This window comes from the organism of the source record quoted next, unplaced genomic scaffold (genome assembly GCF_019419815.1).
Source record: "Pyrus x bretschneideri cultivar Hongxiangsu unplaced genomic scaffold, Pyrus_bretschneideri_v1 Contig9, whole genome shotgun sequence".
Classification (NCBI taxonomy): Eukaryota; Viridiplantae; Streptophyta; class Magnoliopsida; order Rosales; family Rosaceae; genus Pyrus; species Pyrus x bretschneideri.
The window spans coordinates 284,970-298,498 of NW_025999831.1; the positions used below are offsets into that span (position 1 = coordinate 284,970).

Sequence of the window (13,529 nt, forward strand, 5' to 3'; positions counted from 1 at the left end):
ATACCATCTTAAGTGCCATTTGATGTGGACAGCCACATCATTTGAATTAATCAGATTTTTAAATTTAGTTCATTATTTAATAAATTAATAATTAAGAAACACTACTACAAAAGAGGCTATCACTGGCGGTCAAAAACCGACAAGAAACACAAATTACTGTCGGCCATTTGGTAAAAATCCGACATTAAATAGTGCAATGTCGGATTGGGTTAGCGACACCAATACTACCTTCACGGAAAGGGTATTGACATCGCTTAGACCCCTTAATCCGCCACCACAAAGCAAAGTAATATAAAATAAAAAGAACAACAGCGTCGCTTAAAAGCGACATCGTAGATTACATCGCTTATAAGCGACATTAAATTTTGACATGATGGCGCTACTAACCGACATTAAGTAACAATTAAACAATAAAATATTACACTTACTGTCGGCCGTAGCTGACATTACATAACAGTAAACAAATAAAATAATCAATCTATTGCTGGTCCTAACCGACATTACCTACATTTCAATAAATATAATATTTATGCTACTGTCATCCGTAAGCGACATCAGATATATTAAAATAAAGCAAAATACAAATTGTTTCTCCATTTTTCGTTAATAATAATTAAAAAATATATAAATAATTCCAATCATATTTCATATATAGGCCAAAGCAAACATTATTAAAAACTAATAACAATAACAGTTGTCCCAATACATTCTCAATTCATTGTTCTCAGTCATCAACATTGTTACAGAACTCCTAGATGATCTCCTAAAGGAATTAGAAGTAGAAGCTGAAGAAGATGCATAAGACACCATATCTGGAGTTCCCCAATGTCCATACCCATGCACTCTATTATGATGCTCAAGACCCTTCGTCTCGACATATACTTGGGTCATAAGCTTATCAGTATCTTCTTGACCAGACTCAATCATAGATTGAATATTGCCCTCCATAGTTGCCTTGCAATAAAATTAAAAAAAAAAAAAAAAAAACAAATCAACAATCGTAAAGCAGAAAAATAAATTATAGATATTAAAAATTAATAACAATGATATACTAACACGAAAAAATCATTCACCCCTGTACGCTGAGAGGCTTCATCAATACTAGTTAGAATACAACAAAAAAGCTGAAATTAATAATCATAATAATTTTAAAATAGACCACCTTCGAACTCCTCCTCTTTGAGATTTGTCAGAATGTTGATCTTCAAAATGTTGATCCATAACAAAAGTTTCTAAAAAGAGAAGTAGAAAAACTAATACAGAAGAAGAAATGAACGCACGAACGAAATTGGGAAGGAGAGACTGAAATTGGGGAAGAAACATGAGTACGGATGAAATGGAAATTTTCAATTTAAGCAAATGTAAATTTTCAGTTTAAGCATAATACTAGTTTAAACACAAAACAAAAACTGAAATTATTAATAATTAAAAAAAGAACCAACTTCGAACTCCTCTTCCAAATGAAGTTCCTTAGAATGTTGATCTTCACTAGAATTATCCATAGCAAAAGTTAGTAGAAGAAGAAGGAGTATGGCTGAAATGGGGGAAAGAGTAAGGCTGAAATGGGAGAAGAGGAGGGAGTAAACGAGAGAGAGAAATGGAAGCATGGAAGTAATGGGAAAGACGGGGTTTAAATATGGATAAAAACTTAGTGTCGGTTAATACCGATAGTAGCTATAACACCTTATGTCGGTAAAAATCGATACCATCTCTGACAAACTGACAGTAGCCATAAGTTGCGTCGAAATATTAGGACTTTGCATCGGTTCAAACCGACACTAGGTCTGACACGACCTAGATACACGCAGCTTGACACACTGAAAGGCCTAACACACTTTTGACTGAAAGGGTCGGTGTCGAAATAGGATCACATTGCGTCGGATAAAATCGACGTTATTCTGACAGATTTGTGTGGCGTCGAAATAAGGGCAATTTTGCATCAACATAATCAGAGGTTGCGTCAGTTAAAACCAATGCCAACTCTGACAGTGACTGAAAAAGCTTGTCCAATCCATTTCCCCATGCAAAAAAACCGAGAAAATTCCCGCCCAAAATAAAATCTTTACACTAGTTAATACCACAAAATCAACGAAAAATCACGATTTAACTATCATTTTAACTCTGATTTTGATGATTTTTTACAGCTACACTCATTTGCCCTATATGAATATAATGAATGAACTCAATCTTCAATTTAAAATATTTACATTAGTGGATACCACAAAATCTTATGTTACACTTTATGAAAGTATAAATAAACTTTAAGTGTTAGTGAATCTATTGTTTTGATGGGATACGCATTATACGAAACTAATTTCAACGATCCAACCGTCAAACTTGTTTGTATATGCTTCAAGATCACATACGCCAAAAATCACAAAAAATAAACATTCAGAGATCAAGTAACGAGACAAAATGTTTCGACGGTTATCAACGAAAAATCACGATTTAACGGTTATTTTAACTCCAATTTTGATGATTTTTTTACAGCTACACTCCTTGATCCTATATGAATACAATGAATGAATTTGATCTTCAATTTAAAATATTTACATTAGTGGATACCACAAAATCTTATGTTACACTTAATGAAAGTATGAATAAACTCTTAAGTATTAGTGAATCTATTGTTTTGATGGGATACGCATTATACGAAACTAATTTAAACGATCCAAACATCAAACTTGTTTGTATATGCTTCGAGATCGCATACGCCAAAAATTGCAAAAAATAAACATTCAGAGATCAAGTAACGGGACAAAATGTTTCGACGGTTACGAAAAACCACAATTTAACGATTATTTTAACTCCGATTTTGATGATTTTGTACAACTACACTCCTTGATCCTATATGAATACAATGAATGAATTCAATCTTCAATTTAAAATATTTACATTAGTGGATACCACAAAATCTTATGTTATACTTAATGAAAGTATGAATAAACTCTTAAGTGTTAGTGAATCTATTGTTTTGATGGGATACGCAGTCTACGAAACTAGTTTCAACGATCCAACCGTCAAACATGTTTGTATATACTTCGAGATGCATACACCAAAAATTGCAGAAAAAAAAAAAAAAAAAAAAAAAAAACATTCAGAGATCAAGTAACGGGACAAAACGTTTCGATGGTTATCAACGAAAAATCATGATTTAACGGTTATTTTAACTCCGATTTTGATGATTTTTTACAGCTACATTCCTTGATCCTATATGAATACAATGAATGAATCCGATCTTCAATTAAAATAGTTACATTAGTGAATACCACAAAATCTTATGTTATACTTGATGAAAGTATGAATAAACTCTTAAGTGTTAGTCAATCTATTGTTTTGATGGGATACGCATTCTACGAACCTAGTTTCAACGATCCAACCATCAAACATGTTTGTATATACTTCGAGATCACATACCCCAAAAATTGAAAAAAACAAACGTTCAGAGATCAAGTAACAGGACAAAACGTTTCGACGGTTATCAACAAAAAATCATGATTTAACGGTTATTTTAACTCCGATTTTGATGATTTTTTACAGCTACACTCCTTGATTCTATATGAATACAATGAATGAATTCAATCTTCAATTTAAAATATTTACATTAGTGGATACCACAAAATCTTATCTTATACTTAATGAAAGTATGAATAAACTCTAAGTGTTAGTGAATCTCTTGTTTTGATGGGATACGCATTATACAAAACTAATTTCAACGATACAACCATCAACCTTGTTTGTATATGCTTCGAGATTGCATACGCCAAAAATCGCAAGAAACAAACATTCAGAGATCATGTGACGGGACAAAACGTTTTGACGGTTATCAAAGAAAAATCACAATTTAACGGTTATTTTAACTCTGATTTTGATAATTTTTTATAGCTACATTCCTTGATCCTATATGAATACAATGAATGAATTTGATCTTCAATTTAAAATATTTACATTAGTGGATACCACAAAATCTTATGTTATACTTAATGAAAGTATGAATAAACTCTTAAGTGTTAGTGAATCTATTGTTTTGATGAGATACGCATTCTATGAAGCTATTTTCAACGATCCAACCGTCAAACATGTTTGTATATGTTTCGATATCGCATACACCAAAAATTGCAAAATAACAAACATTCAGAGATCAAGTAACGGGACAAAACGTTTCGACGATTATCAACGAAAAATCACGATTTAACGGTTATTTTAACTCCGATTTTGATGATTTTTTACAGCTACACTTTTTGACCCTATATGAATACAATGAATGAACTCGATCTTCAATTTAAAATATTTACACTAGTGGATATCACAAAATGTTATGTGCAAATTTAAGAAAAAAAATATTTTTCTTGACGGGTCAGGTAACTTTACCCATTGGGTAAAGTGACTCGATCTGTTAAGGACCCGTTAAAATAACGGGTGTAACATGACACCACCTGTTTGCCAGGCCTATTCTAGAGGGTATATAAAGGCCACCAATCTGTCACCTACAATTGACACTGGGTTTCAAAATATTTAAAAAAAAATTAAAATCTATGTTGGCTACAAGCGACACAGGCTTTGAAAATATTTAAAAACTTTCTCTAGTGTTGAGTATAAGCGACACCAGTCTTCTTTTAACCGACGCTAACTTTATGTCGATTACAAGCGACACCGGGTTTAAAAATATTTAATAAAAATTAAAACTTATGTCAGCTACAATCGACACTGGCTTTGAAAATATTTAAAAACTATCATTAGTGTCAGAAAAAAGCGACACCAGTCTTTATGTCGGTTAAAAGCAACACCACTATTAAAAAATATTAAAATCTATGTCGATTATAAGCGACATTAACAGATTATGTCGATTATAAGCGACAGTAATTTCGACACCATGTAAAGTAGGTGTCGGAATGTCTTAAGCGCCACTATGTTTTATAAAAGCGACACCAACCACCGACACAATAAAGCCTTTTTGTAGTAGTGAAAAACTAGTTAATTAAATGATAATTGTGGTATACGAAGAGTCTTTCTCCTTCCTTTCCTTGGGTTTTGCAAATTTTTCAAATGATGTGGCTGTCCACATCAGATACCACCTAAGGTGGTATAGAAATGCAGCATAAAAACATGATATGAATAATATTACTCATATTCCGAAGAAGTGTGATAGATTAGGATTATGTTTCAAGTAATGCTATTCATACCATGTTTTTGTATCATATTTTCATACCACCTTAGGTGGCATTTGATGTGGACAGCCACTTCGTTTGAATTAATCATATTTTTAAATTTAATTCATTATTTAATAAACTAATAATTAAGAAAAACTAGTTAATTAAATGATGATTGTGGTATACGAGGAGTCTTTCTCCTTTCATTTTCTTGGGTTTTGCAAATTTTTCAAATGATGTGGCTGTCCACATCAGATACCATCTAAGGTGGTATAGAAATGTGGTATAAAAACATGGTATGAATAACATTACTCTTCTATTTCTCCTTTTTTTAAGACCCTGTTATGTTTATTCCACAAATATTAATTAGGATTAGTGTTTTTTTTTTAATTTTTTAATTTTTTTTTATTTTAACGAACGGCTATAGCCGAGAGGAATTTGTATTATTCTTGGATGATACCAGAAATAATAGCCAACTACATGGATTAAAACATTAGCATGATTTTAAGACTCAAATTGTAAAGCATCACCCTACCATCTGCAGCTTGTTAGCGGGTCCTATTTGCTACTTTCATTTCTTTGAGTGGTTTGGTTTTATACTTTTGTACATAAGTCTAAGTTTTCCATCTTTTTTCTTCTTTATCGAATTTCAACATACCATCAAGGATTCGCGTTGGGGGTGTGTGGGTGTGTGTGCACGCGCGTTTAGGTGGGTGGGTGGGTGTGCGCGTGCGTGATGGTGTGTATGTGGGTGTGTATTGTATTTGAGACTAAGTTAGGGAAAAAGACAAACTATTCGGATGATCACCAGTCTTTGTTACACTTACACACATGAATATCTAGTTATTGGTTTATTTTTGTTCGGAATACTCGAATTGATATTAAGTTCATAAATGCTCCAATCTCTTGTAAGTCAGAAATCCACACTGTTTTCAACTTGTGCTACTACAGAAATGGGAGGATCAGGAAAGCTAGCAGCCAACAAAAGCAAATCAAGCACGAGTACCGTTTCGAATGATGAAAGCTCGACAGCACTAGTTCATTCCGAAGAACAACAACCTCAACCTGTCAACACATGTGCACCGCCAATTGTGTCCTCATACAATGAGAAAATCCGTCCTTTTGCTCGACGCAATTGACAAACTTCGTAACTTAAGGATAATGGAAGAAGGTATTGCGCTCCCCACAATTGTAGTGGTTGGTGATCAATCTTCCGGTAAATCAAGTGTGCTGGAATCGTTGGCCGGCATTAGCCTCCCTAGGGGTCCAGGTATCTGTACAAGGGTACCTCTTATAATAATGAGGCTTCAACACAGTCCTCAGCCTGTGAGCTTTCTTTGGAGTGTAACGGCAAAGTTGATCGTACTAACGAAAACAATATTTCTGATGATATTGTCAAAGCCACTAATTCTATTGCAGGAGGAGGTAAGGGGATATCTAATACCCCATTATTGAAACTAACCGGTTATGAGCATGCTATAATTTCGTTGGGTCTATGTTGGAAGGTGTTCAAGGCACATCACAGCTCATCAAAGTTCAAATTGCAACTGCAACTCTAGCCCTCATTCTCGGGTAGAGTTGCAGCTGCTACTAAACGGTCACTTTTGTTACCAACTTGCTTTTGTTCCAATCCCTTAATTCTAGGGTTTATGTCTTCTAGTATCTTAGTTCTAGATTTCTTGTAACTTGTAACTAGTGCTAGCCTTTTTATCTTTTGGTTTCTTTCTTGTAGCTGGTTGTAATTGTTCAATGGGTTTTTTACCTAGCTCGGCATCTCTATAAGAGCCCTCACTTGTAATACTAATTTACAATGAAATATACAAACGTTTGTTGAACTGAATTTCAACATGGTATCAGAGCAGGAACCATAGGGTCCTGTCTCTGCATTTCGATTCATTCAAAAACTTTGTTTCTTTTGTTCTTCATTCACCGTAATGGCAGAAGACCATTCTTTAAGCCAAGAGGCTACAAGCTCTTCAAACACTTCACCTCCTAGTATAATTCATGGTGAGATCGATCCAAATCAGCGTCTGTGCTACGTGTTGTTAAACGAGCTCAATTACCTACCTTGGTCACGTGCCATTTCTCTTGCCCTAGGTGGAAGATCGAAGCTAGGGTATGCCAATGGAAGCATTGAACCACCTAAGCCATCCTCTACATCATATGGTGCAAGGCTTGCAAACGATCAGCTTGTTATGTCCTGGATACTTAATTCCATGGAACCTAAGCTATCTAAGCTCTTCAGTTACTCAGAGTCTTCTCGTATTTTGTGGGAATTTATCAAAGAGATGTATAGCAGCCAAAATAATGCTGCTCGTATATTTCAACTCAAGAAGGACCTTGCTGGGCTAAGGCAAGGTGACCAATCCTTCGTGCAACACCTTGGAAGCATGAAGTTCATGTGGAATAAACTCGACATGTACCGTCCACATACAACCGATTCGACTGCACTCCTTAAAAGAGCTGATGAAGAAAAAGTGTTCCAACTCCTGGCAAGTCTAGGAGCTGAATCTGAAGATCTTCGAAGTCATTTATTGATGACACCCGATCTGCCCTCATTTAATAGTGTTTGTCAAGCTGTCCAAATGGAGGAAACTCGAAGCAAAGTCATGCACATTGAGCCTAAGTCTAACTCTGAGGCTAGGACTTTCACTAGCAATCATAAACACACTGGTGAAAAAAATTTCATTGGAAAGAAGGTTTGGAAATGTACTGTAACATGAAAGGGCATTTAAGGGGAAAATGCTGGATCTTGCACCTGGAGTTCAAGCCAAGGTTTGATAAGGAAGGAAAAATGATCAAAAAAGGGAAAGGAACCACTCCAAAGGCTCTCCATTCAACTAGTTCTTCGACTAGAGGAATTTCAAACTTCACTGCAAATCCAATAGATTTGATAAATGAATTTGCAAGTTTTCTTCAAAGAAGAGGAGGCACCATTGAAGATGAGGAAGTGACCACTAAGAATCCTACTGCCATGCTCGGAAAATTCATAGGTTTCTTGATTGAGACCACAACTCAAGACAATGTTTCAGGTATTATGATTGCCCTTTCCACTGCACTCAATGAAATTACACATGACTGTTGGATTATAGACTCAGGTGCCACTAACCATATAACAAACAAGTCTTCTTACTTAGATAAGTTTCAAAATATGCCTAAATCTACATGTGTATTTGTAGCAAATGGGAAAGGAGAACCTATTCTAGGAAAAGGAAAACTTAAACTGTTAAGTGATGAGATTGAGTTAACAACTTTGTATGTACCTTCATTCCCTTTCCAGCTTTTGTCCATAGGTAAAATCATAACCACTCTAGATTGCCTTGCCATATTCTCTCCTCACAATGTTTTATTTCAGGATCAAGTTACTTAGAAGAAGATTGGTGAAGGGTTTCTCTTGAATGAACTCTATTATCTCTCAAAGAAGTTCAAGTCTATTAAGTAGCCTATTACCAGCCTAAGTTTCCCTTAAGAATACCAACTTTCGCATCTTTGACTAGCCCATCCCTCAGAACCTGGGATGACCAAACTCTTTCCTAACTTTTGTAAAACACCACATGAGTGTGAAATCTGTCAAACGTCAAAAGCAACTAGACTTCCTTTTGTTTCTTCCAAGTCTAGAACCAGTAAACTGTTTGAGCTTGATCACTCAGATATCTGGGATCCTTCTCATGTAGACTCATTTGATGGATATAAATACTATGTCATTTTTATTAATGACTACTATCGGGTCACCTGGGTTTACCTATTGAAGTTCAAGGGTGAATTTTTTTATGCTTTCAAAGACTTCCATAAACTAATCATAAACCAATTCTCATCTAAGCTAAGCATCTTACAATCGGACAATGGCACTGAGTACCCATCCAATAACATGTCTAATTATTTGAGCAATCATGGGATTTTACATCAAACCAGCTGTGTTGGTACACCATAACAAAATGGTGTAGCTGAGAGAAAGAACCGTGACCTATTGGAGAAAACAAGGTTCCTTATGTTTCAAATGCATGTTCCTAGAAGGTTTTGGTCTTAGGATCTTCTCACTGCAGCTTACATCATCAACAGATTACCTACTCGTGTTTTGAATTCAAAATCACCTGTTGAAGTAATGAAGGGAAAGAATATTGACATCTTACACCTCGGAACCTTTAGGTGCACTTTTTATGTTCATGTTCAAGCTGCACATCGAGATAAGCTTGAACCTAAAGCTGTCAAAAGTGTGTCTATAGGATACTTAAGCTCTCAAAAAGGATATAAATATACAATCCACATAATGGAAAGATTTGAGTCTCAAGAGATGTTCGATTTGATGAGCGTGCTCTATTTTTTCACAAAGGTTGCAGTGAAAAACCTCAAGGGGAGAGCCTTATGGACATATTTCCTTTGCCTACCCCAGCAAATCTACATGAATGCAATCCTTAAAATGTTCATCTCAAACATCACTCGGAGCAACATGATGGTGAGTAAATATCTCCTGATCAAGAAAGCTCAGTCACTGCTCCACAGTCCACAACCTGCTTTGGCACCACAAAGAAACCCTACTCGATATAGGCATCCTCCATTCAGGCTGCAAGAGTACATTATGTACAATGCAAGACATCCCATCTCCAAAGCTTTAACCTATCAAAAACTATCAACATCTTATGCAGCATTTCTCAATCAATTGTCCAATAATGTTGAACCAAGGAACTTTAATGAAGCTGCTCACATTCAAGTGTGGCAGGAAGCAATGAAAGAAGAGCTTAAAGCACTGAATGACAACCAAACATGGAGTGTGGTTGATCTTCCAAAGGGAAAAAGGGCATTAGAGAGTACGTGGATATACAAGACAAAGTTCCATCCAAATGGCAATATTGAAAGACATAAGGCTCGATTAGTAGCCCCTGGTTTCACATAAACTTATGGCATTGACCACAAGGAGACATTTGCTCTTGTAGCCAAAATGAGCACGGTACGAGTACTGTTGTCTGTATCAGTTAATCATGATTGGTCTCTATTTCAAATGGATGTGAAGAATGCATTCCTCCATGGTGAACTTGAAGAAGAGGTATACATGAAGCTCTCTTGAACATCCACAAGAGAATGAAACTAACAAAGTTTGCAAGCTTCACAAGGCTATATATGGACTCAAGCAATCCCCCCTAACTTGGTACTCGAAGTTGAGCTCAGTTCTTGAAGCTGCAAGGTTCCAGATGAGTCATGCCGATTCTTCATTGTTTGTTCGCAATGGTACAAGTGGTAAGCTCATTGTCCTTATATACGTTGATGATCTTATTATAACGGGAGATAACATAGAAGAAATCAGTGCCCTCAAATCCTCTCTTCATCAACAATTTGTTCTTAAGGATTTGGGAGTCTTAAAGTACTTTCTTGTCATTGAAATGGCCACATCCTCCAAGGGTTTGTTCTTAAATTAAAGAAGATATGTACTTGATCTATTGGATGAAGCTCACATGTTGGATTGCAAGCCAGCACTTACCCCTCTTGTGAGCAAACTTCAATTAGATGTCCAAAGTGAACCACTGTCAAAACCTAGTGTCTAGCAACGTATGGTAGGAAAGCTGATCTACCTTACAATTACACGACCTGATATTGCTTATTCAGTAAGCCTTGTTAGCCAATTTATGCACTCTCTCACACTGATTCACTGGGAGATTTTCAAAAGGATACTACGATACTTGAAGGGGCCAATTGGTAGAGGCTTGCTCATGAAGAAACATGGCTCAAATCACATTATGGCATACACAGATGTTGACTGGGCAGGTAATTCCCTCAATCGCAAGTCTACCATTAGTTTCTGTACATTTGTTGGTGGTAATCTTGTGACATGGAAGAGTAAAAAAACAAATGGTGATTACGCGATGAAGTGATGAGGTTGCCATGCACATAGATTTAAACCCAGTTTTTTATGAAAGAACAAAGCATATTAAGGTTGATTGTCATTACATTCCTGCTCAAGTCCAATCCAAAGTCATCAACACAGTGAACACTCGAAGTTACGATCAACTTGCTGACTTGTTCACAAAACTTTCAACTCTACTCATTTCCAAAGATTACTGAGCAAGCTTGGATCAATTACCCCTCTTGATCCAGCTTGAGGGGGATATTGAAACTGACCGATTATGAGCATGCTATAGTTTCGTTGGGTCTATGTGGAAGGTGTACAAGGCACATCACAGCTCATCAAATTTCAAGTTGCAACTGCAACTCTAGCCCTCATTCTTGGGTAGAGTTGCAGCTGCTACTAAACGGTCACTTTTGTTACCAACTTGCTTTTGTTCCAATCCCTTAATTCTAGGGTTTATGTCTTCTAGTATCTTAGTTCTAGATTTCTTGTAACTTGTAACTAGGGCTAGCTTTTTTATCTTTTGGTTTCTTTCTTGTAGCTGGTTGTAATTGTTCAATGGGTTTTTTACCTAGCTCGGCCTCTCTATAAGAACCCTCACTTGTAATACTAACTTACAATGAAATATACAAACGTTTTTTGAACTGAATTTCAACACCCATTGACATTGCTGGTTAAAAAGAATGGCGTTCCTGATTTGACGATGGTCGATCTTCCTGGGATCACTAGAGTCCCAGTTCAGGGTCAGCCTAAAAATATTTATGATCAAATCAAGGATATGATGATGCAATATATCAAGCCTGAGGAGAGTATAATTCTTAATGTCCTGTCTGCTAGTGTTGACAAGACCGGTGAAAGGACTCTGGCGGTAGTGATGAAGGTCGATAAGGCACCGGAAGGATTGCTTAAGAAGGTAACAGGAGACGATGTCAATATTGGGCGAGGTTATGTCTGCTTGAGGAAACGCATTGGTGATGAAACATACGAAGAGGCAGGGGCCATTACTCAGGAATTATTTCAATCTCATCCTCTTCTATCTAATATCGACAAATCTATGGTTATTCCAGTTTTAGCACAAAGGTTGGTGCAGATTCAGGTTAATAACATAGCAAGAAATTTACCAGAGATAGTATAGAAAATCAACGAGAAGTTGAATTCCAGCCTCGCAGAGCTCAACAATATGCCTAAGAGTCTGACATCCGTTGCTGAAGATATGACAGCTTTCATGCAGATCATTGGATCGGCAGAAGAATCACTCAGGAAAATTCTTCTAAGAGGAGAATTTGATTCTGATGATCGCCACATGCATTTCACTGTGCGAATGGTCGACATGCTCAATCAATACCCAGATGAGCTACACAAGTGTGCTCAAAGTGACTCAAAGAGAAACTTTCTAATGGAAGAGATTAATGTTTTGGAGGAAACGAAGCGGATTAGTCTTCCGAACTTTCTTCCTCATAATGTTTTATCACTGTGTTGGAGAGCAGAGTGAACAGAATTTCAAGCATTCCTCTTGGGTTTGTGGAGAAGATCTGGAGTTATATAGAGGATGTTGTTGTTTCAGTGTTAATGCGACATTCAGAAAATTATTATCAGCTTCAGCTGTCCGCCAAACGAGCAGGCCAGAATCTTATGTCGAAGATGAAAGAAAGGTCGATTACTTGGATGACGGAGATATTTGAAATGGAGAAAGTTACTGATTATACATGTAATCCGGAGTACCTCTCTGAATGGAATAGATTGATAGGTCAGCATGACGCTTTCGTTAACGGAGTCTTAAAAGACAAAAACCGCCCAGCTAAGATAACTATAGAGGGCATAGGGGAGGTTGAAGTTGAAGCTCTTAGGAAGAATTCGAACGCTCTTTCGGCGGCGTATGACCTGAAAATGCGGATGACTGCGTATTGGGAGGTGGTTTTGACAAGTTTAGTTGACTGCATGGCCTTGCATTTGAAATTAACCGTTGCCAACCTTGTGAACAAGGATTTGGAAATGGAAATTGTGACTGAGCTGATGGGACCGCACGGTGGCGGAATTGAAAGGATGCTGGAGGAGTCTCCAGCCGTGGCAGTTAAGGAAAAGTTGAACAAGATGATCAAAAAGCTGAAGGATTCCATTTTGGTGGTCACTGATCTGCAGTGTTAGCACGAAAGAATCCATTTTGTTTTTTTGTTTTTGTTCTAGTTCTTTTGGTAGCGGATCGATCTTTATGGTTCCTGTAAATATCCGTTTCAAAAAATGAAGATGAATGAAGTTTCAATGTTTCTCACCAGACATATGAAAGGTGTTTTTTTGCTGAGTGTACGTATTTTCTGCTTTCTTGACCTAAAACTTTGATTTAGTGTGGGCAATGTAGCTAACTAAACCAGTGAAGAAAAACAAACAAGAACATGAAAAGTAGCCAAAAATACAGACAAAAACAGCAAACTGCATTCTGCGTAGGCAGTTTATTATATTTAATCTTGTGTTAGTTCCATTTTCTATGCTAACATATTTATTTGTCAGCATCTTCGTTTAATTTATTTTTTATAAAATATACT

The 13,529-nt window shown here is 36.4% G+C and overlaps 1 pseudogene; it reads left to right on the forward strand.

Annotated features, from left to right (window-relative positions):
• Positions 1 to 6,103: 6,103 nt before the first annotated feature.
• Positions 6,104 to 13,134, forward strand: LOC103944442 (annotated as a pseudogene).
• Positions 13,135 to 13,529: the final 395 nt, after the last annotated feature.